At 39.3% G+C, this 27,642-nt stretch overlaps 1 long non-coding RNA gene across 11 annotated transcripts in view; it reads right to left on the bottom strand.

Annotated features, from left to right (window-relative positions):
- Positions 1–27,642, bottom strand: part of LOC139591619 (uncharacterized) — a 413,264-nt gene that overhangs the window by 315,216 nt on the left and 70,406 nt on the right. The window lies entirely within an intron of this gene.

Genomic DNA, 27,642 nt, shown 5'->3' with positions numbered 1-27,642 from the left:
GTTAGAGCTGAAAAAACAAACTACTTAACAAAAAGTAGGTTTATGTCACAGTTGGAACACAATAAATACAGTTTATTCAGAGCAACCAGAAGTAATTTTTGTCCAGGAATATCTTATTTCTATCAGTATAACTGTGTTGTGCATCACTTCCATGTGTGTGTAACAGCAGTTCCCAAACTGTGATCATTCTACTCATTTATACTACAGTGCACAGATAAGTGATTAGCTCCTCATTTCTCTAATTACAGTAGGTAGCAAGAAAAGAGGTGTAAACAGTATGTTGCTAATGAAAAAATGTGGGTGCCAAGAATGAATTGCAATAATTGTAATATTTGATATTAAGAAGATGAGAGAAAGAAATTACTGACACACTTTCTCTCAGTCACCATACTGATAGGTAAGCTGCTCGAGACTTATGTATGAGAGGCTTAATACAGCTAATAATAAATTATAATGAAGTCTGAACAAGGATATATGAAAATTACTGTGTCCACATGACATTTTGTACTGCAGGAAGAAAGGCTGAGTCAGCAGGAGGCTGGAGAGCTGTAGTTATGAAATGAAAATGAGCTTTTCAACTCAAGGAACATCAGAGAGATGGAGTTCTAACTCCCAGTGAAAGCCAGCAGGCAGAGCACATAACCCACCTGGCCCTATACAAAGTAAGAAAAATGCAAGCCCTCTCCCAGTGCCATGCCTGGACTGGAACAGTGTGCAGAAAACATATTTATTGCAGCTCTGTGCCACATTATCTCCAGGGCTTCAAGCCTCTACTGCAGGGTAGGATAGTTAGCTTTCCTATTAAACATGGCAGGATACAGCTGGAAGCTGAAGCAGAAGAGATTGTGTTTAATGAAACTTCCCCGGGTCTTACACTTCAGTGGTGTATTAAGACCTAAAAGCATTTTAACCAAAACCTTGGACTCTTTGGTAGAATTCAAAATACAGACCTTGTGTTCCAGCTCAGCAAAGGAGTGATGCAGCAGTCCATCACTGTTGAGAAATACTTTTTTCCAGGTGTCTGAGTACAACCCTTGGGATGACTAATGCTCTACCTCAGTTTGAAAATCCCAGCTCCACTGATATTTTAGCTGGGAACAGGAGTGTGCTTTTGAAGAGACTCTCCTGAGCATTCCCCATTACATCATTTTTCTTTTCAGTGCAGGGCAATCTCAGAGCACAGACTGAGCTCATTTGGGATGGAACCAAACTGGGGTGCCCTGAGTGGGCTCCATTGCTCTTGGGCATTCATTCAGCAGGGTGGAAGTGCATCTTTGAGAGGGTGTTAGTGTGGATGTTGAGTCTCCTGCATTCTCTGCTCACCTGTGCAGGATCAACCCCCTGGGAATACAGACACACAACTGTGCACCCTACATACACCACTACTGCCAGCGTGCACATCCCAACCAGGAAGTTAGGAAAAAAGAATTCTGAGATGGAAATTGTCTCTTTAACTGAAGCGAACATTTGAACAAATGAGTATCTGCAAAGTTACTAATATAAACCCACTTTGTACAACTTTACAGGGACAGGGAATATTAGAGCAACCAAGGGCATTCAGACAGACTAGACAAGCATATTGTACCTATGAAATGCTCTTCATCATTACTGCAAGCACTAGTGCTTGCATACAAGGCATGTAATTCTTGTCATGTTGTCTGTAGCATCATGACAGAGCTTATAGTTTCAGGAGGGATGTGGGCTGAAGATTAATTCATTTCATATGCATTCAGATATTTTCATTTTTTCATTTTCTCCCATATGAAAGAGACAAAAAGACAGGCAGCTTTGAAGGAAAAACCTTTTTCATTTTAAACATTCTTTCCTAAAATTTATTTATTTATAAATTATATATAAATTATATTATATATAAATTATATATAAATTATAAATTATATATAAAATTTATATTTTCTCTGAAATAGCATATTGGTCTTCCTTAAAAGAAGATTTGAATAGTGAATAATAAATAAAATAAAAATATTTATTTCTTTAATAATGAAATGTTGGAGCAATTTTTAAATTTCTTTCCTTTTTTGTTGTTGTTATCACTTGATTTTCCATTTTAATGAAAAACTGATGCTTGGAACCAACAAATAGGCATGCATCTGTTGAATAATGCTAATTCATATTCAAACTGTGCTACCTAATTACAATGCATTTTTCATGGTACCATCACAGATAACCATGGATGATTCTTGGTCAGTCACAACTTTCTTAATTAACAGGAACTTAACTATTATATTTTTTGACTTTTCATGGATTGAATAGGGTATGCTCTCCAGCTCTCATGATCAAACATAGTCCCTCCCCAAAGCATAGGATTAAAGGCATTATATTGATCAAATCACAAGCAGACATCTTTTTGCTTTGCTCTGCAAATGTAGAAATGAAATATTCACAAACCAAATGTATTACAGTGAATAAAAAACTGACTCAGTCCTGGAAAAGCAAAACACAATGTATCTGAGGAATTTCACCCTAAAAAGTTTCCTTCTTGAATAATTTTAAGAGTATTTTTAGATATTAGTGTAGGTGTTGGGGAAAAGCCCACATTGCTTTAAAGTCTGCCTTTTGTTTAAAACACCATTTCAAGAGATGATGTTATGCAATTAGAAAGAAGAAAGGGAAAGAGTCTAAAACCCAGTGATTCAACCCAGCTATAGTAATAGAATTTCACACAGTCTGTAAAAGGTTCAGTCTCAGAAAGCTTTAGAAATACTCTCAGGTATATAGTTTAGTAGATCATTGAGATTTATGTTCATATTAGATGAAAATATCAATCTAAATCTTTCTTTCTAAACAGGTTTAGACTAAATTATTCTCTTTACAAGTAAGTCTCAATCCATATGTCTACACGAGTGTCTTAAATACCAAGTCCTAAAATACAGGAATCTTAAATGGATGTTTTTGCTACCTGCCTTAGATTAGCTGCAGTCCTTTGTGTCATGCAGTGGGCACTGAATCAAAGAAAAATTCCATCTGTGTCTAGTAAAGAGGCTGAGCTGCTACTGGAAGGATACTCTCCACAAAAAAGGAATAGTATAGCAAAGAAAACCCAACATTTTTTCCACAAACCTTAGAGACTGTTTCTGAGGGAGAAAACACTGTTTACTTTCAGTGCTGCCTGCAATCTTTAGTCCTCTGCTTAGGACTGCCAAAAATTTTATACATACCAGGTCATATCAATAGGACTTTCCAAAACAATATCATTTTTCTGAGAACAGCCACTAGCAGATATTGGGTGGGAGTGGAAGGAGAGAGAAGGCACACAATCATACTTTGTTCTTATATGAACATACTTTGTTCTCATATGCCTTCCTCACTTCTGGGAGTTTGGAGAACTCCCAACAAGGAGGTTACAGCCACAATATGGGGCTTAACAGGCTGCCAGCCATCTTCTTCCCATTAATGCCCTGGCCTGCTTTTAACCCAGTTCTATTTTGCACACTGACAAACTCAGGCTTTGGTTTCTGGATGAATTCTTGGTGTGGTTTAAACAGCTTTCATGGGGTATCCCTTATCTCCAGATGTGTGAGAAGCAGTTAAGGGAGAAAGGGAAAGAAGGAGGAGAGGACTGAAGGAGATCAAATCTCTGTCTCAATGGGCTTCAAATCACAGAGGCTTTCTGATCATATCAGAAAATTTTTCCACTCTTCTCTATGTGTACTTACCTGGACACCATCATCTATGTTATTTAAAGTCTGTGTAAAACAAGATGGTGTAAATTTTTGCCCAGGATTCCAGCTGGAGCCTCTATTGCAATATATCAAAACATGACCTTTATCTCTCAGGAAGGCATGACTTTGCAAAATTTTTACTTTTTGTAGCATAGGTCTGTTAAGGAAAGAAAATTTCACAACTAAACTAGAGATTATTGTAAAAAGACAGTCCACTGGGACCTTGGGGCTACTCACTAAACATGGTAAACAGGCTACAAGTCAGATTTATTCCAATGGAGCCTGCATAACCTGGTGGCACCAGCCAAATGGAAGATTTAATGTCTTCTCATGTATTCAGACCAGAAATCTTCACACTGCACCACAGATACTCCTAAGAAAGAGGTCTTTTAGGATGGCAGAACCTTAACAATGAGAAAAACAAGGCTTTTGAATTTTACCTTTTTATTTTATTTTAATCTGGCTGAAGAAGCTCAGGGCCTGTTTTTAGTTCCATTCCTCTGCAGCTTAGTAGAAGTAACAGAAATGACAGGGTGGCAGGAAGGCAGATAAATTGGCTACATTAGTTCACATTCTAAAGAAATAGCAAAATTTCTTTCAGCAATTTATGTACTGACAGGCCACTCCAGCAGCTGGCACATCTCTACTAAGTCCAGAGTGCTACCTCTAAACAATATTTTAATATTAAGGATACAAGGACCCAAAGCTCAAGAATTAAAGATTAAAATACTTTAGGTAATGACAACAACATACATATTTAAACTTAATTCCAAATACAACAGCGTAATTATTTGCCTATGAAGTCCTAAGGTTAGATTTTTTTTTTCTTTTACTAGCAATACTAGGAGTTGTGGGAACATGTCCATGTGTTTTAACGTTATCAGTGCGCCATATCTATTCACCTGTCAGGTGCTGCACCATATTTAGCAATTCCTGTCAGCTCCTTCACGACATTCATCACTGGATTGCCATTTTTGCCTATTCCTGAATACCCTGCAGCTGCTTCTCTGAAAGTGTGAGTCATCCAAAACTGTTAAATCTTAAAGCCAGTCTCAGTTTGGCTCCCAGCAAAATCATCACATATGACAAACCATCTACACTTGTGTGGAGGTGTTCAAGGGACTTATAGTGAAACCCTAAAGTGTTGTGGGGAGGCAAAGATTCCATCACCTGCACACTTTGTATGGTGTGGAAGCTCATTAACTCCACTGTAATCTCCTGGGGGCTAACCAGGAAAGTCAGTCAGCACCACATCATAAGCTGAAATTCAACTCTGGTGAGGCGCCTATCCCTTAAAATAGGCTTGATGAGCAAGAAGAATCCCATGCCCTCACCCACTGCAAATTTGACATGATCAGCGCTCAAGCCATGCTGATGTCACCATTGTCCTGTACACAGGCCTCACAGAATCACAGAAAATGGCAAGTTGGAACAGACCCACAAGGGTGATCGAGTCCTGATCCCTCACAGAACCACCCCAGGAATCCCACCACATGCCTGAGAGCATAGTATAAATGCTTCTTGAACTCTGTCAGGCTTGGTGCTGTGATCATTTCCCTGGGCAACCTGTCCCACTGCCCAACCACTCTCTGGGTGAAGAACTTTTCTAATACCCAACCTAAACCTCCTCTAACACAACTTAAGGCAATTCCTTTGGGTCCTGTCACTGAGAAGAAATCAGGGTCTGCCCTTCCTCTTTCCCTCATGAGGAAGTTGTCACTGCAGTGAGGTCTCCCCTCAGTCTCCTCTTCTCCAGGCTGAACAGACCAAGTGACCTCAGCCGTTCCTCCTATGTCTTCCCCTCAAGGCCCTTCACCATCCTCATGGCCTCCTTTGGACTTTCTCTAAGAGATTAATCCCTTTCTTATATTGTGGCACCCAAAACTGCCCCCAGAACTCAAGATGAGGCTGCCACAGAGCAGAACAGAGAAGAGCATAGCTGGGCAATCCCTTCCATTGCCTGGCTGGTGATGCTGGGCCTGATGATCTCTCATGATCCCTCATGGCCCTCATGGCTGCCAGGGCACTGCTGGCTCATGTGCAGCTTTCCATCAACCAGGACCCCCAGGTCCCTTTCTGCAGCACTGCTTTCCAACATCTCATTCCCCAGTCTGTCCATACATCCAGGGTTGCCCTGTCCCATGTGCAGAATCCAGCACTTTTCCTTGTTGAATTTAACATGGTTGGTGATTGCCCAGTCCTCTATTTATCAAGCTCTCTCTGCAGGGCCTCCCTGCCTTCCAAGGAGTCAACACCTTCTCCCAGTTTTGTAGAGTTGCTCAGTATCCCGTCCAGTCCTGTATCCAAGTCATTTATGGAGATGTTGAAGAGCATAGGGCTGAGGATGAAGCCCTGTGGAACTGCACTAGTGACAGGTCCCCAGTCTGATGTCACCCTTCACTGTAACCCTCTGTGCCTGACCCATGAGCCAGCTGCTCATCCACCACATGATGTGCTTATCCAGCTGTGTGCTGGACATTTTGTCCAGAAGGATCCTGGGAGAGACAGTATTGAAAGTTTTACTGAAATCCAAAATGATTACATCAACTACTTCCCTTGATCAACTGGGAAGAGTTATCTTGTCATGTAGTTATATTACACCAGAATCAAAGCCAAATTTAAGATCAAATCTTACCAAACTAGGACAAAACAGCTGTAAGTAGCTATGAATGTTATATACTTAAAATACTATATATGAATACATATATATATATTTATATGGAATTCCATATTTATGCATATGAAGCTTCTAAGGAAGGTGCCTTCTGATCAATAGAAATACTAAGAATTATTTAAATTAATTTCCAATTAATCAATCTTTATATCATTGAGAAAATATAAAATGGAGCTCAGCTGGACATAAATTGTTCACATTAGGCAGCCTCTTAAATGCTAACAGCAAAAAAATTTGATGTTTGGCTGCAGAAATTCTTTCAAACAGCAACAAGAAATAAACAGAAGCAATACATATAGTTATACACATATGGGAACAAAATTGCAAAGTTATACACTGACATTTCATCAATCGTTTGCTGTAAATGGTGCATTTTTAAGACTGCCAGAGATTATCACCAACTGCCTGATGTTCAGTGCCTTCCCCTACAATGATGTTCTCAGAGGCTGTTTGAGTTTTGCTTGGGGAGGTCCCAGGAGGTAATTTTATTTGGTTTCAAATTTTTCTCTCCTGTAGAAAATCTGATAGGATATTTCAAGTGGTAAATGTCGATGTTCTATTATTACTTTACATATTTCAGGTTTATAACTGAACTACTGAGTGGCATTAGACTGTTTTGTTTGTTTCCAGCTATTACAATTCTTTGCTTCATAAACTTCTGAAAATAATAAAATCTTGTTTTGATGGACCAGCTTCTAAACATGACCACAAGGTAAAATACCAAAAGCAAACCTTCAGGCTGTTTATGTAAGCACTAGGGGAGTCATTACAAAGTAAAACAAGAAAGTGTCAAGAGCATATCAATCAGTAGCAACATTTTGTATTTGTTTATTTATTTTAAAATATTAAAGAAAAAAAATTAAATACTTAGAATGTATATTTCAGGCTACCCAGTGGACACCACACTTTTCTTTCTCCCCTATACAGACTTCATCTCTTTTCCTCCCCTCTTAAAATTCTGATTTCAAAATGATTTTGTCATCTAGGCTATTTTTTATTGTACAAGAATAGAGCTAGGCAGCCAAAGATAAGCTCAACATTTATGTATTCAAATCTGCATTTTGCAGGCATTTCTGCTCTTTTGGCATTGTTACTGTTCCTCAGTTCCTGTTCTTCCTAAGATGAATTGTAGAGCCTTCCTGCAGCCTGGCACTGGTCAGCCCTGGTGAATGTCCCCTTGAGGTCTAGATGTGGTCAGGGGAGACACTCTCTCCTATGAGATTCTTGCTGCAGAACTGGGGAATATAATTCACCAAAGTCTTGAAAATCTAGAAGAATTACCAAGATGATTAGGAGTCTGGGGCATACCTCTTACTAGGAGAGACTGAGGGAGCTGGGTTTGTTTAATCTGGAGAAGACTGAGAAGGGATCTCATTAATGCCTATAAATATCTCAAAGCTGGATGCCAAGAGAATGGTGCCAGACTCTTTTCAGTAGTGCCCAGTAACAGGATGAGGAGCAGTGGCCAGAAACTAAAACTCAGGAAGTTCCACCTCAACATGAGGAAGAATTTGTTTGCATTGAGGGTGGCAGAGCACTAGAACAGGCTACCCAAGGATGTTGTGGAGTTTCCCTCTCTGGACTTATTCAAAACCCACCCGACACATTCCTGTTGTCACCTGCTCTTGGTGACCCTGCCTTGGCAGAGATTTGGCCAGTATTATCTCCAGAGGTCCCTGCCAACCCCAATAGTTCTCTCACTCTGTGAAGAAATGTATTCAAAACTCACAGGATCTCAATAATCACTCGTGGGAGAGCTGTCAATGCATCTGTCAGAGCAGCACAGGCTGCCAGAAATCCAGGGCCATGGAGGGCTCCCCATGCTGGGGACAGCAGGACAGGGCCTGCAGCCCGGCCCAGCCTAGCCAGGAGCGGGGCAGCCACAGGATAACGGGGCAGCCCCAGCACAGGCACTTCTCTGGGACTGGGGACAGGAATAGGCTGGGGCTGGGGACGGGAATGGGCTGGGGCTGGGGACAGGAATGGGCTGGGGCTGGGGACGGGAATGGGCTGGGGCTGGGGACGGGAATGGGCTGGGGCTGGGGACGGGAATGGGCTGGGGCTGGGGACAGGAATGGGCTGGGGCTGGGCTGGGACGTGCAGCTGCAGCTGTGCCCGGCTCAGAGCTCATGGCCGGGCAGGGCTGTGGGGAGCTGGAGGAAGGACGGCCCTGCTGCAACAGCCCTGGGGCAGGGGCTGGCCTGGGGACAAGGAGCCCAGCAGGGGACAGGGAGCCCTGAGGGGGCTGAGTTGGCACAGGCAAGACTGGGGGTGTCCTCAGGGCCTGGCAGCACAGGGTATTATTGATGTAGCTTTAGGCCAAGGATTAGATAGTGAGGCATAGTCTCTCCTTAGTTGGGTGTTTGGTGACTGATGGGAAGAAGTGTGTCCAAATTAGATTTGCTGATGAATGTTAGGGCCGTTTCCAGAGGGCTGTTACTGAGTAAGGCTGATTTGATGTTTTCTGTTTTGCACAGCCTTCTTTCCTCACTGCTGCACTGATGACTGCACTGATCAGCCAGCTCTAGGCATGAGAACAGTGTTTCTGCTGTTCCAGAGTATCTGAGGGAGCAGATTGCTCCAGCCAGCAAAACACATGGCTTGTAGGATGGCTGGTGAGTCTGAGAAAGATACATGCAGGAAAGCAGGTATTGCTGAGGAAAAGTGGGCACAAAGGCAGAGGAAATCTTCCTAAGAGCAGCAGTCCTAAGACCTCCAGGAATACCTTTTCCCTGACAGCACATAAGCAAAGCCCAGCTTCTTAGTGCTTTTCCTCCTTGCTCCCCAACCAAGATCATAGAATCCAAGATTCACCAGATGGATTGGGTTGGAAGGCATCTTTGAAGATCCTATAGTCCAGCTCCCCTACCATGGCCAGGGACATGTACCATTAGATGAGGCCGCTCAAAGCCCCATCCAACCTGGCCTTGAGCACCACCAGTGCTGCGTCCCTGTAAGCAGTAATGCTGCCTGGCACGGATTCAGTTCTGGCTCTGGGTTGGTCTGTTCTTGACTGCAAAGTTTACTTATTAACTCAACTTCCTGGTGAAGTGTGAAGCTATTGGAATTGCTCCAAACTTATGTTCTCCTACAGATCATTAAAATGGCCACTAGTAAGAAGCGAGATGCAACAACAGTGGATCTACAAAGAGAAACAAGTTGGCACCACCATGAGACAGAAAACTATCCAACTGGATAGATTCTGAATAAACTACTGAGTTTGTACTTTTATAGAAGGAGTTAGAAGAAAATATACAGGAAAAACAAAGAAACACTGATATGTCAAGAATCTTTAATGCTAATTTTGCATTCATTTTCAGCAAGACTCCTAAGGGTCTTGTACATATCCTCTATCCTCACATCTTTTGAAATTATGTTTGCAAGCATGAAATTTAATATAGTAATGGTGCCAAGTAAAGAAAGCAGTGTCTCCTTATGTGCCATATGATAATTTACATGCAGCTTAAAGAGGGAAGATATTCTCCCATTGTTCAATTAAATTTTTATTCTGGTGTTAAAAGTTCAAGAAGTCTAGCCAACTTTTAAAAACAGTTGAGCTCACTTCAATTCACTCTTCCTCTCAACTTTATACTAAATAACATGCTTTCCTATTAAGCCTGATGGAATTTCAGAGCACTCAGGGTTGGTTTTTTTGCTAAAATAAATGAAAGTGTTAAGCTGTGGGCATATTTTGTCAGATAGGTGTGTCACCTTGTGGTTCTGTCAGACACCAGAACTATAGAGTAATGTACATCAATAACAGTGCAGAAATCAGAAGTGGAGGACAGCATTTTACAGTTCGGTTTGGTTTGTTACAGTCATTTTATATAAAAGCCACTGAAATAGAAAATAAGCAAGTAGCTATTTAAAGAACCTTTTCAAATTCCTACAGACCTGGATGAATTTTACAAAGACAAAAAAGTTTTCCGCAGATAAGCACCCGAATTTTTATATACTTTTGCTGAACTACAGCAGTGTACCATGGTAGTTTTCAGAGACATCTCTCCTCCTGAGGTTTCTAGGAAGATTCCCAGGCACAGCTCCATAATGGTGCATGACTTTATGCACAAAATTAGGCATCTGTTAATTAATGTGCGGTTGCTTTTATCACAGAAAGTTACCAGAAATTTCCTAACAAGATAAATTGAAAGCAAAACAGCACAAAGAAATAACTGAGTTTAAGAATATCAAGAAAGAAATATGATGATTGAGACTGCTCATGCTGCAACAGAGACAAACTTGTTTTGTTTCCTGCAGAAATAAGATTCCCATCATTCAGCCACAAAACACAAGACTGCATTGACAATCTGCCTTAGTTTTCCTCAGTGTAACCTTTTGCACATTATCATTTTCAGCTTAAAATTACCTGAACCAAAGAGGCCCCAAATGCAGGCACCCTCCTGAATGCTTTTATCAGAGAGAACAGCTTAGAGGTTAAAATAGTTCTGGCAACCTTAGTTTTCATCCAGATACTCAGAGCAAATTTTTAATCTGCTCCCACTTTTCCTAAAGAGAAATAGGTTACTGCATGCAAGAACTTTTTCCCAAACTTCTATGCACATTAAGTAACAGCCAATGTTCCCCATTTTAAAATTTTGCAGAGTAGAACACAAACGCTAAAAAGTCTACAGTCTAATCAAAAAGACAGAGAAGATTATTTTCAGAAGAACACTTCAAAATATAAAGAACTAACCAGAACTCATGGTTTTTCAAAGTCCTTGGCTGAAAGAGACAGTTTCTGTATATTTTATATAGATACAAAAAGGAAAGGGAATTCTAATGTAAGAAGAGAGTCTGCTGAGAGGAAGGGACAGGTTGTTCTCAGCAGGCTTGAATATGAACAAACTCACAGGCAAGCTTTGAACCTTACCTTGTAATTGGTGTTGATATAAGAAGAGTGACTGTGTGTAAGAAAGGAAGACGATGCCCCCGTCCCTGAGGCTTGCACTTCAAACCTGATTGAGAGAAATTTTTCCCTTGGTACAATCACTTCTACTTCAGTGAAACTCCAGCATAACGAGCATTTTATATGCACTGCAGAGGGACCAGAATACTAATTTCTAAATGGAAATTGATAAACATCTTCCTCTATTTAGGCTTGTGGGTATGGCAGAGAAGGCAGGCATGGATGGAACTCCAAATAGAAATGCCTCTGCAGAGATGAAAGCATTCAACATCCAGTAAATACACAAGTCCTTTACAACAAATAAATCCCAAACAACAATTTTTTCTGGTACCAGAACATTCATTCACAGAAAGATCTTTTAAAAGTCATCACATTTGATTTTGCTTCTGGATAGCTGAAAAGTTATTATATCCCAAAAGGCAGAAAATATTTGAATAATAAACTCCTTACTATAACAAGATCATTATGTATAAATATTTGCCTATCACAACAGTGTGCTTGAACTATTGCATCTTTAAAATTGTATTAGCTATCCACATATGTCAAACTGGAAGTGAGATTAATATAAGCAAGCGTCTCATTAACTTCCCTTCCTGCACTGGGAAAATGAGCCATGAACAAATTTCAGAAGTTATGAGGGTTAATTTGGATAAGCAGACAAAGTGTTGATGTTTGCCTGATTTATCTCTTGAGTCTGAACCATAAACCTCATAAGCCTGAAACTCTACTTAATTTAGCAAGGTTTTCTTGATTTTTTAGCTCAGGCCGAAATAAATGGGAGTTCATGGCATTCTTGTGCCTCGGGTAGGGGATGTACAGGTCTTGAAAGTTTGGATTTTTTTGTAAAAGATGTTTTTTATCAGCAGAAGTCACTTTTCTGCCTTGCCAGTGTTCAGGACAGAAAATCACATTTTTAGTGAACCTTTTCTTAATTTTTAGAATGGTGGTATCATGAATGATATCTCTTTTGCCTATTTTGAAAGCCACAATCAAAAGATAGACGAGGAAGAGCTGGTAGCCTCATTTTTGTGTGTTATATAATGACTGTTCCCCATTCTCTCAAAAAGTTAATCTTACACACCTCAGGCTATTGACAGACATAAGTTTCTCCTCCTTCTGAGCACCTGCACAGGCATGTTAACCATGAGACATATTGGTAATTCTAATGTGAGTATGTCATCCTTGCTTTCATCTAGTGTGAGGGGTTCAAAAGATAGTTGGCAAGACACTGCAGGAATCAATCCCTTCAGTTTGGGGAGGGGAAAGATTACTTTTAGCTCTGATCCTGAGAGAGGGAAGAAGGAAGACCCTCCTTTTGGGACATGTGCTAGAGGGATGGATGATGGCAATAGCAGGAGGCAAAATGACGAATGCAAAATTCACAAGAGACAGGACTGCAGCTACAGCACATTGGGGGCAGCAGGCAAGACACAGCTCTGGAACTGGCTCTACTTTCAGACTGTGAAACCAGACTCATCTGATCCCCCTCAGTGTTCCAGCAATCATAGGAACTTCCCTCTGTGTTTGTTTCCAAGACGTTCAAGACTGTTTCTGTTATATTGTGTATGATCCCTTCAGACCATGAACAGCTCTGAACTGAAATACACTAATAAAATTACCACTGACAATTTAAAGACACTCAAGTTTTATCAGCAGCAGTAAAAAGAAATATGTCCATCTAAGTCTGTAAGGTTATGTTAGTGCTAAAATAGATTGCAAACTTACAGACTATTAAAAAAAACTGGTTTGTCTTCAAGATACTTTTTTTTCCTCAGAAGGAAAGAACATCCTCTTCACCATACAAACACATCTACTGGCAAAGGACAACTGGAAGCAGTTACTTTTGATAGATTTACCTGAATTTATATGAGTAATAACAGTTTCTCACAGAATGAGCTTTGCACCTGTCATTCACTTCTGCCCTGGTAGCAACCTCACCTCTGTTCTAGGCTTGGTAACTTTTTTGAAAATGATGTAAAATGTATTTGACAGTAACCACTACTTCTATTTAAAGCCAGCAGCAGTCCATCCATTTCATGCCCAAACATACAAGGATTGTTAGCACACAAGTGACAGAGCAAATAAAATTATCCTATAAAATTCAGTCTTAAATGGATGGTAATTATTTAAGATGTCCCAGGGCACTTTGTGGGCAATAAGCAAATAATGAAAATATCATTGCTTCCCAAGGCATATATTTAAATTCCAGTATCTTGTCTTAAAACAAATAAACTAACCAAGCAACCAACCAGAGAAGAAATGTGCTGAAAGGCAAATAGGAATTCCTCTGCCTTCCTATCAGGATGACAGTAAGCCTTAAATGAAGAAGGTTCAACTCTTTTTGAGAAGAATTTAGTGTTTTTCTACCAAGTAATACATATAAGCTTGCACTTGACTGAACATACATTTTTCATCTTCATGATGAGTTATGCAGAAAGAAAAGACAGATTGTGCATATGTCTTTCCTTAATAAAATTTTATATTTACATGAATCTGTTCATGGCTTAAGCCATTTCTTTCAGATGTCTTCAGTTAAACAGTCCTGTTGTCTCTTCATTCCTTTTGCAAATTAGGCTGTCACTAGGTCATGCCTTGCTGTTTAGTTATTTTTAGCCTTCCCATTACACCTGGAGATGTTTGCAGCTAAAGTGCTGCCATCTGGAGTTGTTAATGGCATGCTGGTGGAAGTGTAATCACTGCATGACTTTGTTCTGCACTTCCCCAGGGTGCAGAAAAATGTGATACACATTTAATTTATGTTAGTTTGGGCTTACAGCTGCTCATCATCAAGTGTGATAATATATACAATTTGGTGTTCTCCTTCAATGTCTTGCCATCCAAAACTACCTTTGACATATCAACAGTTCCTACCATAACCAAAATATACCTGTACATGCTAAAAATAGCTTTAGGTGAAGCCTGTTCAATTTTTCTAGGAAAAATTTTTCCAAATCTAGAAGCCTTAGAAAACAAGATGCAATTATATTCATCTTAGTAGGAGGTTCCTCTCTTGTTTCTACTGCCACTGATTTTGGAATGGCAATTTATCTCTGCTTTTCACTCACTTTAAGCTGCAGAAAGGAGATTTTATCTACATTATCTGATTTGTCTCTGCTACGTGATTGCAGAAAATGATGTATTATTGTCTTAGCTGTAGCAATTTATAAACAAAGAACCTAAATTCTGCCTTCCAGCCAGGGGCTGTTTAGGCCTGGGAAAGGACATTATCATGTAGGTGCTTTGCTGTTTAATTTGTTTTTGTTTGTGGGTTTTTTTATGATAGCATTTTCCAGGGTACAATCAAAATCATGCTCATATTCAAAATAAATGGAGGGGTTTTTTCCATATGAACACATTATTCTGACTCAAAGGAGACTTGGCCTCCTAACTGGGAAAAAAAAGTCTGAATTACAGAAAAGGAAACAAGAAGAGCTTCAATAGGCATGTAACTGCATAATTCATAGAAAATGAAACAATACATGCAACACAGAACCTGTTGTACAGAAGACCTTTGAGCTGCTGAGCAGCATTACCAGTCTCAGCTCTTGGCATTGCTCAGATGTATTCTGCCTAAGCTTCTCACTTTGGGAAAGAAATCATTGATTTTCTCATAGAAGCTTGACTTAGGTCCACAGACTACTCCACTAAAGAATGTACCCCTAGCCTGGGCTCCATCCTCACAAGCTCTCTTCTTGGGCACCAAGCACCCAAAATGCAAGTCAAGCCAGAGACAAGACTCACTCATTGTCACTCTAATGTGGGAGGTCTGCATGACTCTTCTCTCAAGGCAGTCTTGCAAAGAGCCTAGAGGTGGGAGATTTGCTTGAGTGTAAATAAATGCCAGTTATGGGGAAAGCTGATGTTTTACAGAAAGGAAGGAGCCTTCTCATCCCAGATGGGGAGCAGGAGGATTTTTCTGAGTTAACAGACTCACACAGATCCTCTCTCACATTAATGTTGCCCAAGCAGGGCCTCCCTTCCAGTGCCACAGAGGCATCCAGCCCTTGGTGATTTCAGTCTCTACCCTTAGGAGGCAATGCCACCCAGGGGGTTACAGGACCTCTTCTTCTCCCCACTCACACAAAGTGTATTCATTTGAGAAGCACTGCAGTGTAAAAGCAGCACAGGAATGAAATCCCAATGCTTTAGTCTCAGGGCAAACAATAAAAAACTTGCCTGAGATTAGACAGTTTTGAAAGGCAGAGCATGTTGTTAGGCAGCCAAGCCGGAAAACCTTGACTTCTGACTTTTATACTAAATGTACATGTTTGACAAATAACAATTTGAGATTTTCACTTCGTGTATAAGCCACGTGTTTGAGTCACATAAAACTCTAAATATCAACCACTCTGAGGGACGGGTAGTGGACATGTGTGGATGGCAGGGGATGTACATTTTTCTAGATCCGATGTTGACGCAGTTGCAAATTTCCATATTGCATTACAGCAAAAGGCTGTAATTTGTCACAGTCACGCAAAACAAATTTGCAAATCTGTCTTAGCAGTATTTTTCCTAAACAAACTTCTAGTATCTTTCAAATCTGCTCTATATCTTCCATATTTGCCCAAATGCTCTAAGGTTTTTTTCCTAGCCCTATGTTCCTTACATTTATTTTTTTTTAATTACATCCTATATACAAGTAAGGTTAGAATACACTTGAAGACAACAGAAAAAAAAACATTAATTTTTTGAAACAGAGATTACTTCATTCAGATTGGTGGGAGGATAAAGGCTACTCTGATGATCTGGTTGTCCATTGAGATGCAGGTGTTGAAAATGCAAGTGAAAATGTAAGTGTTAAAGTTAATATTCTGCCAAGAGATAAACAAATAAACTGATTTTTATATTAGAGGATCTTATATCAGGAGAATGCCTGGAATGGATGTATGGAGGGAGCCTTTATATTTTGTTCAATATTTACATAACATAGCTAAAACAAGGAAAAAAAAAAAAAAGAAGGAAAGACAGAAAAAAATAGAGAAGAGAAATTTGGAGGTTGTTCCTGTTACTAGAGTAGCAAGTTCTGAGCTAATGGAAAGAAACATCTCTGGCTGAACTTCATTTTCCACATTTGCAAAACACACATCTGTAAGTCTACTATCTTTGGACCGCAGCTGCTGTGCTTTGCACTCCAGGCTTAGCTGAAAAAAAAGAAATGAAATGCTTCTTTCTGGGAAAAAAAGCAGGTACAGCCTCTTAACAGAACACACCAGGGTGAGAAGATTGTGTTATATGACCAGTCACAAACTTTGGCTTTATAAGTTCAATATGAAAACTTCTAGTTTGTTCTTACTGTATTCTTAGGTTGGTATTCTTGAAGGAGGGAAACTTACAGATTCCCTTCTAGGCATGATTTTGGGCCAGCTGTAAAGTTTTTCATAGATGAATTGTCAGCAGGATTATTCTCCAGTGTGATCATATGTTTCACATGAACATAAGGACAGTGTGACCACTATGGTTTTATTTAAGTTTCTTATATAGATTTTTTTTAAAATCTAAGTGCAAGAAGGCAATGTAAGATGCCAAATTGTTTCTACTATTCCTTAAAAAAACAGGGAAAAGTTTTATATGCCAGGTTGAAACAATAACCTTGTGAGAACTATTTACTAATATAAGACATCAGAGAATAGAATATTCATAATAATTGGGAACTTAATAGATATCTGGCAGTGCTTAAGCAACTAATTTATCTAAAAAAAAAAAAAAAAAGCCAGATCAACTAGGGTCACCTCTCCAGTGAAATAAGTGCAATCTTTTCCTTAATACATATTCAAAACTAAAGTCTTTAAGCATCACTTTGCTTTAAAAGAATGTTTTGACAGAAAAAAGTATTTTCTTTTGGGCTAATTTATTTCAAGATTGCAACTATTGTTTGTTATAAAGAAAATAAAGGAATGTCTCCTCAAATACTCTGAAGAAAAATCTAAATTGTTGAAAATACTTTTTACGCTTTCTTAAAAAAAAAAGAAAGACTAATATATCTCGGGGTATGGGGTGCAGGTGCCCAGGAACTGTCAGGGGCAATGTCTCTGAGGAGCATCCAGGCCTTTCCCTGGCTGTCAGATACAGCAGCTTCCAGGCAGGAATGAAGGACTGAATTCGAGCCTGGAAAATGCTGGGGAGAGAGCAAGTGTTTTAATTTTGTATTTGTTTCTCATTACCCAAATCTGCTTTAATTGTCGATAAATCAAATTCATTTCCCTGCAGTCAAGTCAGTTTTGGTTGTGATGATAACTGGAGAGATCTTCCTGTCTTTATATCCACCCAGAAGCTTTTTCATCTAATTTCCTACCCCTGTCCTGTTGAGCAAGAGAAGGAGGGAGTGGCTGGGTGGGCATCCAGGTGCTGGCCAAGGCATTGGGACCCACCACACTCTGGGTGGAGAAACCAAACACCTCCTGCTGTCACCTCCCAGCTCCCATCCTATCACACCACACCACAGGTGTGTCTTATCCTGCTGGTGCAGGCCGAGGTCACAACAAGCAGCACAAACCAGTCCTATGGCCAGACACCTCCAAGGAAAGTAAATTCCACATTATTATCAAGAAACAGCTAGTTTGTATTTCTGCACCATGAGAACCACTGATAAGATGAACTATTTTAAACCACACAGAGGTCAATACAACAGAAGTTAAAATTCAATGCTTGTTTTACAAAGTTAGTGAGATACAGAAAAAAATCACTACTATGATACAATATAAGCAGCCTTTTCTACAAATAAGTATTATTTTAAATTCTATAAAGCACTAAATAGGGAACACAAAGCCTTCTACTTCCAGGCATGTGTGCTAACCTTAGTAAATAGACAAAAGGGTACAATTTCATTTGGGTCTAAGATATGTGTATGTGCTACTACTACATAGTAGCAAATTAAAACTAAAAGTGCTTCAAAAACTTTTGCAACCCACAATCCTTTTGAGCTACTTTACATACCTTGGGGGAGCCCTAAGCTTTAACAGCAGAAGGACATCCAAATTCATTGAAACATGAGCAGAAACAGTGCAAGGTCAGCAAGGCAAGGTGGAAGGTAGATTTCTCAATTAGTAGGGGGAAAATGTATTTTCTTCAGTAGAGGCTCTGTTTATATCTTGGTTGTTTTTTCACAGTACTTGCATTCTTCTCCACCTAAAATCATGTTATTTCTCTTTTTAAGGTTGCTTAATCAAATTTCCTCTTGAAATAATGTCTATTTATTGCTAATACATACAGTTTGCTACAGTATTCCCTTATGTGAACTAAAATGCTTCACTTCAATGCCTTGTCTGCAAGTTTCCAAGTCCACTTGTCATCTTCATAGTATGTGACCTCACATTTTTGAAGCAACTAGTCTTAAACCACGGAGAGGTATCAATCTATAGCATTCCTTCAGTATATTTCATCCCACTGCGAGATGCCCTCCTAGCCTCAATTTATCTATGCTGTCTAATATACTACAGCCTGTAGCTAGGTCTGTCTAATCTGTCTTCATAACTCATATCCTCACAGTCCTAAGCACTCATACAATTCTTCACTGCAGCCTCTTCAATCTTGACAGCAGGTTTTTCAATATGGGAAAGAATTTGCTCACAGCATTTAGAAGATGGGTGAAACTCAAATTACATTATTATAGATTTTATCATAAACTACAGACTCATTGGAAATTGTTTGAATTACTCAATTTTTTGCATATTGTTACAAAATTTAATAAAGATAAAACTATTAGAGTTCAGTTGATAGTATCTTTCAAACATTTAAAGGGAAGTAAGAAACTATAACTACCGCAGACAGTGATTTCTTCAGTAAGAACAATCAAGTGGATTTTTTCAAGTGGATTTTACTTGTGTGGTATCCATTTGAGAATTTGCTCTAAAAAAGTCTTGCAAAAGATACACAGATATGACAGTATGAAACTCTTAGAAAACGGAATAATTTGTGTTTCCAAGGACAGTAATGTCAGTTTTCCCACACATTTATAAGGACTGCAGTATTTCATACAAGTGTATATTTCTAAGGACAGACACAGGAAAGTTCAGGCTTTATTTGTGGGGACCAAATAGCACTGAAAGCACACCTGCATCCAGAAATGCAGCAAAGCACTGAACTGGTATTAATATGGCATTCACCCTGTGGGGGATCCAGTGAGGCACAATCCCAGACCCAGGGTATAAATACTCTAAAGGAATCCAATAGCATTTGCTCTGAAGTCATTAACAGAAATCCCTGCCCTACCACATTTGTCTGGGAAGATTTCTGGAAACCAGGAAGCCTGAGTTGTGGGTAAGGTGAAGTCATTTTATCTTCCATTCTTGAACTAGTAGCTCATTTGCACTGAGAGAGAATTACAACAAAACCAGATCCCTCCATCACCAAAGAAATGCTTCCACTCAAGTGGAAAAAAACTCCAGCACCATCCCATTGGAATACTTATTACCAGCATTGCTTTCAGACATTTTTGCACATTCCATTACACACACATAAAAAGGTGAACAATCACTTTACAAAGATTCCTGTGCAAGAAAATAATAAGAATGCTTAAGTAAACCAGAACACCCAAACTTGCATTTTATAGGTCACAACAATATTTTGTGTGAAAAATCTGCTGTCACCCTTTTTTGGCACTTTGGGCTCTGTTACACTGAGAGAAAAATAATCTAGGAATTACTGCAAAATAAGTTTATAAAATTGCATCATTAAAAAAAAATATTTTAATATTTAATCATATTTCATCACTACTGTAGTTTGTTTTTCTTTTTTTAAACTCCTAGAAGGACAGGATCTGAACTGATCCTTGACTGGATTCCCCACAAAGTCAAAAACATAACCAGAAAGGGATTAGCTAAGGGAGGAAAAATCACAAACAGAAAGAAACAGAGCAAGGAAGATTTGGAACCTTGGTTACACACATAAAACTGATGTTACCTGAGGCACCACTGGACAGCCCCATATATCACAGAAATCTTACATCTATTTCAGAAGGTAGGCTATTATTCCTACAAAACAGAACACTGTCTTGTCTGTGCTTTGCACTCCTGTGGATGTTCTTTTCAGTGACAATGAAATTACATGTAATCTCTTCTGATTACACCAAAATTTCTAGGATTTGCAAAGAACACATTTGAATTCTTACATCCAAAAAGTAAACCAAGCTTATAATTTAGGCAACATAACTTTTGTAGATCTGACATCAGACCATTCTGACTGAAAGATTTAGGTCTGACTGAAAGGTTTAGGGATGCTATTTTTGGATCCATCAATAAGTACAGTTTCCCAAGGAATCGTGATATTTATGTGGAGGGAGAAAGTCGGCTCTGCCTGCATAGATAGGAATGTTCACTCTTTATCTGCAAATGTGACATTTTTTACTATCCATTTTGAAATAAAGATTCTTCAGCAGTGTCAGATTTCCATAAGCATGATGTGTTATGTGAACATAACTAAGCAAGGGACCCCGTGCATCAGTCACAGCTTTGTTGAACTACAGCAGTACAATACAGCAATAATTACCAGACAGCTCAGAAAGAGACCTAAAGAGGTAACTGCCATCACCATAGAAAGGGATGGAGATACTGAAAAGATCACAATAGCAAATCTACTACTTGGATTTTTAGCATAAAGCAATGTTTCAATGATGAATTATCACCCAAGAAAATGAAGAACAGCCTTTCTTCCATTCTGCATAAAGTCTGCCTCTGAAACACCTCATTTTGGCTTCAGAGGTGATTCACTAGGATTTCCAGATCTAGATGGTTAAACAATTAAAAAATATCCCTTGAGTTTGGGGTTTTTTCATTAAGCATTATTAAATAAAACACTAATTTAATTAATTTTCTTGGGAGATACAAAATCAAATAGCAATCAGAATACCTTTAATTCCCTCTTTGCTGATGCACAGTGTAAAATGAAATGAGAGAATGGCTTTTGTTTCCAATATTACCACAGCATAGCAGCTTCTTTGTGTGGTTTTACACAGGTTTTGAACACCTGGTTTGGCAGCTTTATTCAAACAAAAATTCAGACCTAACCTTGCTGAGATGGGAGGAGAAGGGGCTTTTAGGATTCAAATAGAAACAAAAAATTCTCATGGAAGACAGGAAGATTTATATTCCTACTTCCCCACAAGAGTGCTAAATTTATGTCTTCTCACCATCAGAACACCCTTTTAAATTCCTACCCATTAACAAAAGGTGAGGTCAGTGGCAGTAAGTAAAAACAAATAATATCCAGCTAGAGAGAATCAAACAAACAGAGCCAGAAATCAATTTGGAGAATCTTGGCCAACAGCAAAATAACTGTATGTCTCTCCTGAGGTTTCTAGTTTAAATTCTCTGTCATTGTATCACACACAAAGTCCTGCAGCAGCTGACTTCACTAGCCTGCCTCCCTATGCACTAAGGACCAAACCCCACAAGCAATTCATGGCTGTCCTCACATTCAGAAGGCCTCACATGTCAGTCTATACCACTGGAGTCTATACCCACAGGCATGCAACAGTTCTCTTCCTTCCTCTCTGGTCATGAGTTTTACCCGTGGGGCAGACAAGGGCCATGCCCTGGGACTCTGTGCCTCTGTTTCCCCCTCCACATGATTCATTTGGGGGCAGGTGAGAGCTGGAGAGGAAGCAAGACACGAGAGATAAGTACTGTCATAGCTTTGAGTCATTCCTCCAGCTCAGCAGGGCACGAGAGCAGCAGAATGTTGTATTGCCATTATGTTCACTCTCCCCTTCTTCCTCATTCACAGGGGGAAATTCAGTCCAATCCTTTCTGGCTATGAAGAATTTTGCTTTATCAGAGGGGATTTGCTGCCTCAGTCACATCAGTGAGAGAGTCCTTTAAAAGAAAAAGACTCCATTCTCTAATATCTTCTGTACATTCAATGTCATGCTCAAGCTTGAGGTTTTCCATACAATCAATCCACCTGTTAGCAAGATCTTGATCACTACACGTGATTAAGATCTGGACTTAGGTTCCACCTCAAAACTAGAACAGCAGCAGCAGAAAGCCTCCTCATACTACTGCTACTCTTATATTCCATGGTCTGAATCTTCTTATCCTGGAATAACATAGATGTAGTGTTCTTCATCACAAAACAAAGGAAAGAAATGAATGAAACAGTTCTATTAGCTTCTTAACCTTCAGTGCAGCTCAAGCACTGCCTGCTTTGCAAGTTACTACCTAGTCTGTTTGATTTTTAACATATAAAACTTTAAATTTTACATATGTTAATTTTTTTGTTTTATTTATTTTAAACATTGTTCTTTCAGGGTTGCCTTTTGGTTTTTTTGCTGTCTTTCTTTCTGCTTATTTTCCTTTCCAACATAATCTTTTAAATAGTCTAGCAAGTTTTTTCCTGATATTTGCTGTGTATCTGTATTGTCTACAACAAAGACCCACAAATGTACTTCCCATAGAAATAAGTGGGCAAAGGCATATAAATCCTTGTGACTGTGGCTCCCAAGGCTTAATGGCTCCACCTACAAACTGGGTTTTGAACACACTATTTTAAGTAACAATCTTGTCCCCAGAGATTATCATCTGATTAGAAAAAACAGCAGGAGGACAAGGTAAGGTGTATTCCCATTAGCAGATGAGAATAGAGGCATAGTTTAATTATCTAAGTTGATCCCAAAAATCCATGTTAGAAACACAAGTCAAGGTCATTTCTTCTGACTTGCCATCCAAGCAATGTCCAACCTCCATATAAAATGTTTTTTTCCTTAGTTGCAGTAACTCCTACTCTAGCTCAAGTTTATCTAAATATGCAGAGTGAACAAGTAAGTCATTCTGATCACATGAGTCAAGCTTCGAGCATTTCTAAGCTGGACCAATGCAGATGTGGAGTGAGGAGGGGGCACCAGTCCTTCTCTTGGACATGGCCTCTTTCTTGATAGCGGGCCACACAGGTTCAGCAGGACAAATGTCCTGTGCATGGCAACATGACTCCTGCTGCCATGGCTGGAACTGTTAATTACAGTTCACACGTCCAGCAGATCTTTGTTAGCTCCATCAAACTGTTCCACAAGTCCTGCCTGAAGGAGTGATAAGTCAACATTTTCTGCCTTAGTGGCTGCAGAGGTCATAAAGGATCCTCCTAGCTTGACCATTTCAAGCTGAAACAGGGGGTACTGGAAGCTCTTACCACTTCTTTAGCTCCTCTGTACTGCATCAGAAAACTTTGCAAGTGTCACTAGTCCACATTTTGGACACTTCTTGTGTCAAAAGTCACTATTGACACAAAGTCAATAGTGACTTTGCAAGCCTCACTATTCCACATTTAGATAATGAGATTAATGAGAGCTGAGCTCCAGAAAGTTCTTTATTAGGCATTTTTCTAATGAACTAAAATGCTGATAAGTACTATGCCTTTTGTGAGGTATAGAAATGACATACAACTGTCATTTCTTTGTGAGCCAGGCACTGAAAAGATGTGTCACCTGACAAATACTGCAGCAGTAGAAACATCTGGAATATATATGACAATTATTTTACCAACATAAATTATCCTTGCTCTATTATACTTATTTACAGTATAGTTTTGCTACTGAATCCGAATTGGGAGCATTGCAGCTACAGTATATCAGTATTCTTACACTGGTGTAGCACAAAAAACAATTCTGGAAGCTTTAATTAATTCTAAACAATCAGCTAAACCTTTCTTCTTCAGCACACAAGCAAATTCCCAATGACAGAACAGAGCAACCAGCATATTTATGTAAGGATTACTTCCTCCCAGAAGATGTAAAATGTGTTTTTGACCAGACAAGAGTGTTATTGTTCTGCAGTATACACAGAATCTTATTAACCTGGCTGAGAAGATAAAAGGAATGGCAATAGCACAGTTAGTGAATTTTAATAGAAAGTCTATATATATACTAACTTGTTGAAATGAAGAAAAAGCAAGAGATCTTTTTTTACCATGATGAGACAGAAGACAATTAGAGGAGTTGTTCCAAAACAAGATACAATTTTATCAACTGAGTGCCACGTTTTGGACTCTTGATAGGCCTTTACTTCCTTTCTGATTTTGCCCTATACATAGTGAGTTAGCTTATGACTGATTCAAATGCGACAATAAAAATCAGGAACCTCACTACAGCACATTCATTTTGTCCTCCCTGCTGAGACCACAACCTCTGTCCCTGTGTCAGCAGCTTCCTCAGATGCCATTTAAAAATCCTCTTAGCACAGAGGTGTTTCTTCTTTCTCCTCTACACTTTTTGTGCTCTTCCTTAGACAGTTTTTGTCTGATCTTGGTTGAACAGGACTATTCTGCTGAAGGCAAGAGAAGTCAAAGGCCACATACATTGGCACGACTCAGTCTCAGTGTATACTGAAAACACAGAGGGACAGCAATTGCTATTACTGAGAGATAACAGTAAAAAAAAATGTCCTACAAGAAACTCAGTATTAGCATATTACTGTTTAGGAAGAGAGGACAAGAAACACCATCTTTCAGGTCGTACTTGTGAGAAAGAAGATTCTGTGCTCAGTTCATCAATAACACATGACCCCAAGACAAACTGAATATTGCTTCATTTTCAGCTTCACTTGATATTTTGTCACTTTTTGCTGATGTGAGCATTCACTTCAGTCCTTTATATTTACTTGCAATTCAATGTCCAGTGCTGATGTAAACTTCTCACCTTCTTTTGTCCCTTCAGATTGCACTAAGCTCCTTTTGTTCTTCTCATGCCATACCTTTAAGAGTTTCTGATTCACAGCATGTTTCTCCTACAACCTCCTAGGCTACTCTTTTCCTATGAAATATTTACACAACCTGACTGAACATGGGAACAACTATGGCAGCATTTTCCCTGGTTTCTCTGATTCATTACTGGAGATAATAATCTAATTTTACTTCCATTAAAAAACAGGTATTACATATAAGCAACTGATTTGAGAAAGCAAAATTTCTAATAGATTTGGGTTGACTTACATAGAAAAGTATGTACCTGTAGCACAGCAGTAATCAAATGAGGATTTACAGTAATTTAAGTGATGTTTTATGGCAGAAATTTCATTTGCATTTGTTATAATTCTTAATCAGGTCTCAGAAATAGAAACTTAATTCCAGCCTTTTGAATCTTCAGGTTAATGAGCTTCAACTTGAAATAAGGAGAATATGTTGATCAGAAAAAGACTTCCCAACAACAGAAAAGCCTGGCCTTGAAAAATATTCATGCCACATCAGGAGGTGTTACATCCTCTATATTTATAACATAACATCAAGTTGTAAAACAGTAAGAGAGTAGAAGTGATTCAACTGTAGTAAAAGGTTAGGCAAGCCAAGGTAACTAATACTTGAAACAACACTGTCAAAAAAGGGGTTCAAGCAAGTCTCAGGTTTATTTTTTATTTAACAAGAATATTAAATGAAGTTTCCTGGAGAGTAAACAAAAGTTTCAAGCCTTGAGAACTCAAGAGGATGCCTGTTTATTACTAGTGCTCTGTGAACTGAAGCAAGCACTCTTACACCTGCAGTGCATGGTTGTGCTACACATTTTTGGGCAGGGCAGGTTCTGAGCAGGAAGGAAGGCAGGCTGCAGAAATGGACTGGTGATCTGCTTGTGGGAGACCATAAAAAAACACCCCCTGAAACAATGTGTGGCCATATTACTCCTGCTCTGCTGTCACACATCAATCACACAATAATTAAATGAACAATATGTGCCAAACAGATTAAATCAGGATTTCCTATTTTCTTGTAATGAGATCATTTCTTATTTCTGGTCACAAACAAAAAAAATGCAAAGAACTAAAGCCACATTAGATGTCTTCCCTCAAAATCTCTTGAGGAGATATAGAGAGAAAAACTGTCATTTGAGGTAGGTGAGACCTAAACCAAGACAGACCCTTGGAGGGGGTGTAGGACCACCCACCAAAAACGCTGAGCTTTTCTTCAGAGATGAAAAGTGGAAAGCCACCCACTCCTGCCTTAGGCTCAGGATTACCATGAGCATCATGATAGTAGGAAGAGTGATAAAAAATGCTTACTTGGAGTAGAACAAACAAGAACAAATAATGCTCTACTGAGGCCTGAGACTGCAGAGTCTTTGCTGTGAAATGGCTTTCCATGGTCAGGCACTTTTCTCAGCAAGGTGCAAATGTCTGAAGGCATAAAAAAAAAAAAGCAGCTTTTGGGAAACCTGAATTTTCATCAGAATCAGGAGATGTAAAATTAATGTCAGCAAGCAACAACAACAAAATTGAACTCACACCTTCTTGAGAAGGGGTGAAGAGATGGTCCAATAATCCCCTTGAGGAGCACCCTGGGGCCATCATCCCACCAGCTTCCCAGAGAAAAGGGAAAGTATTGGGCAATTCACCCCAAACCCTCACACTGGGAGGTAGTCACTAGACAGCCCTCCCTGCAGTTACCACACACCCCAATATCAGAAGGGCACAGCTCAGGGCAGGCTCTGGGCCATGAGGAACTTCCATGCCATTGAACTTCAATGCCAGCTGTAAGCTCAAGTGCCTGTCAAAGGATTCATTGCATCTGCAACATCCATTCATCTCACCTGCTCTTTTGGCTAAAGAACACAGAAAAAGAGGCCAAAGGACAATTTGTGAGCTACATAGATATACCTCCAAATGAAGGAGACTGATGTCTTGTCCAGTCTGATGAGTGCTACATTGTAAAAATCTCCTTTTACAGTACATTCTATCTTTACTGGTAGCAGAGGCTCTGAGGGGTTTTCTGTTATTTATCTTATTTGCTTGTTTTGGGGAATGGTAAATTGCAATTTCATAGTCTGGTAAGAAGTCATTTTGCTATGTATCACTACAAGTAAAAGATCTGTACAAAAATGAAGCCAACAAAAAAAATGCTACTTAAAGATACCTTCTTAAAGTAATGAAGTTGAGAGGCTGCTGCAGTTCTCAGTTGACAGATGTGTAACTCTGGAAAAGAGTTAATTAATATAGTCAAATAGCTGTACCTTCTGTTCCTTATTATATCTTGTTGTGGACAACACTTCTAGGAATATCTCATTTCCTTTGTCATCTGAGCTGAAGGGGGAAAATGAGCTCTGATTTAAGATCCTATTTCCCAACATCTACTTCACAAGCTAGCTACTATACTTAATCAACAATGAGGCTATAAATATGCACACCTTGTTATTTCAATGTTTCACCTGATGAAACATAAGAGGCCACTAGTGGACAGCTAGAATAAGAATGAAGAATTACTGCAGCAGCTCCTAGATGACCTGATATAATGCAAACCTGATGATAGAGCCAAAACTGGGAGGAGGGCAATATTTCACTCTGCCAGGTTTCAGTGACATAAACCACATCAGGGCTATTATCCATGATGGAAATTTAGATATGTTGCAATTTATTTGGGAAAGACAGGCTGTTTAGTAAAGAAACAAAAGAAATGACAGATTGAAACAGCAGAGT

The sequence above is a fragment of the Agelaius tricolor genome, unplaced genomic scaffold (assembly GCF_023055355.1).
Source record: "Agelaius tricolor isolate 1412-34295 unplaced genomic scaffold, bAgeTri1.0.p SCAF_7, whole genome shotgun sequence".
In the NCBI taxonomy this organism is placed as follows: Eukaryota; Metazoa; Chordata; class Aves; order Passeriformes; family Icteridae; genus Agelaius; species Agelaius tricolor.
This window is presented reverse-complemented; position numbering and strand designations above follow the sequence as displayed.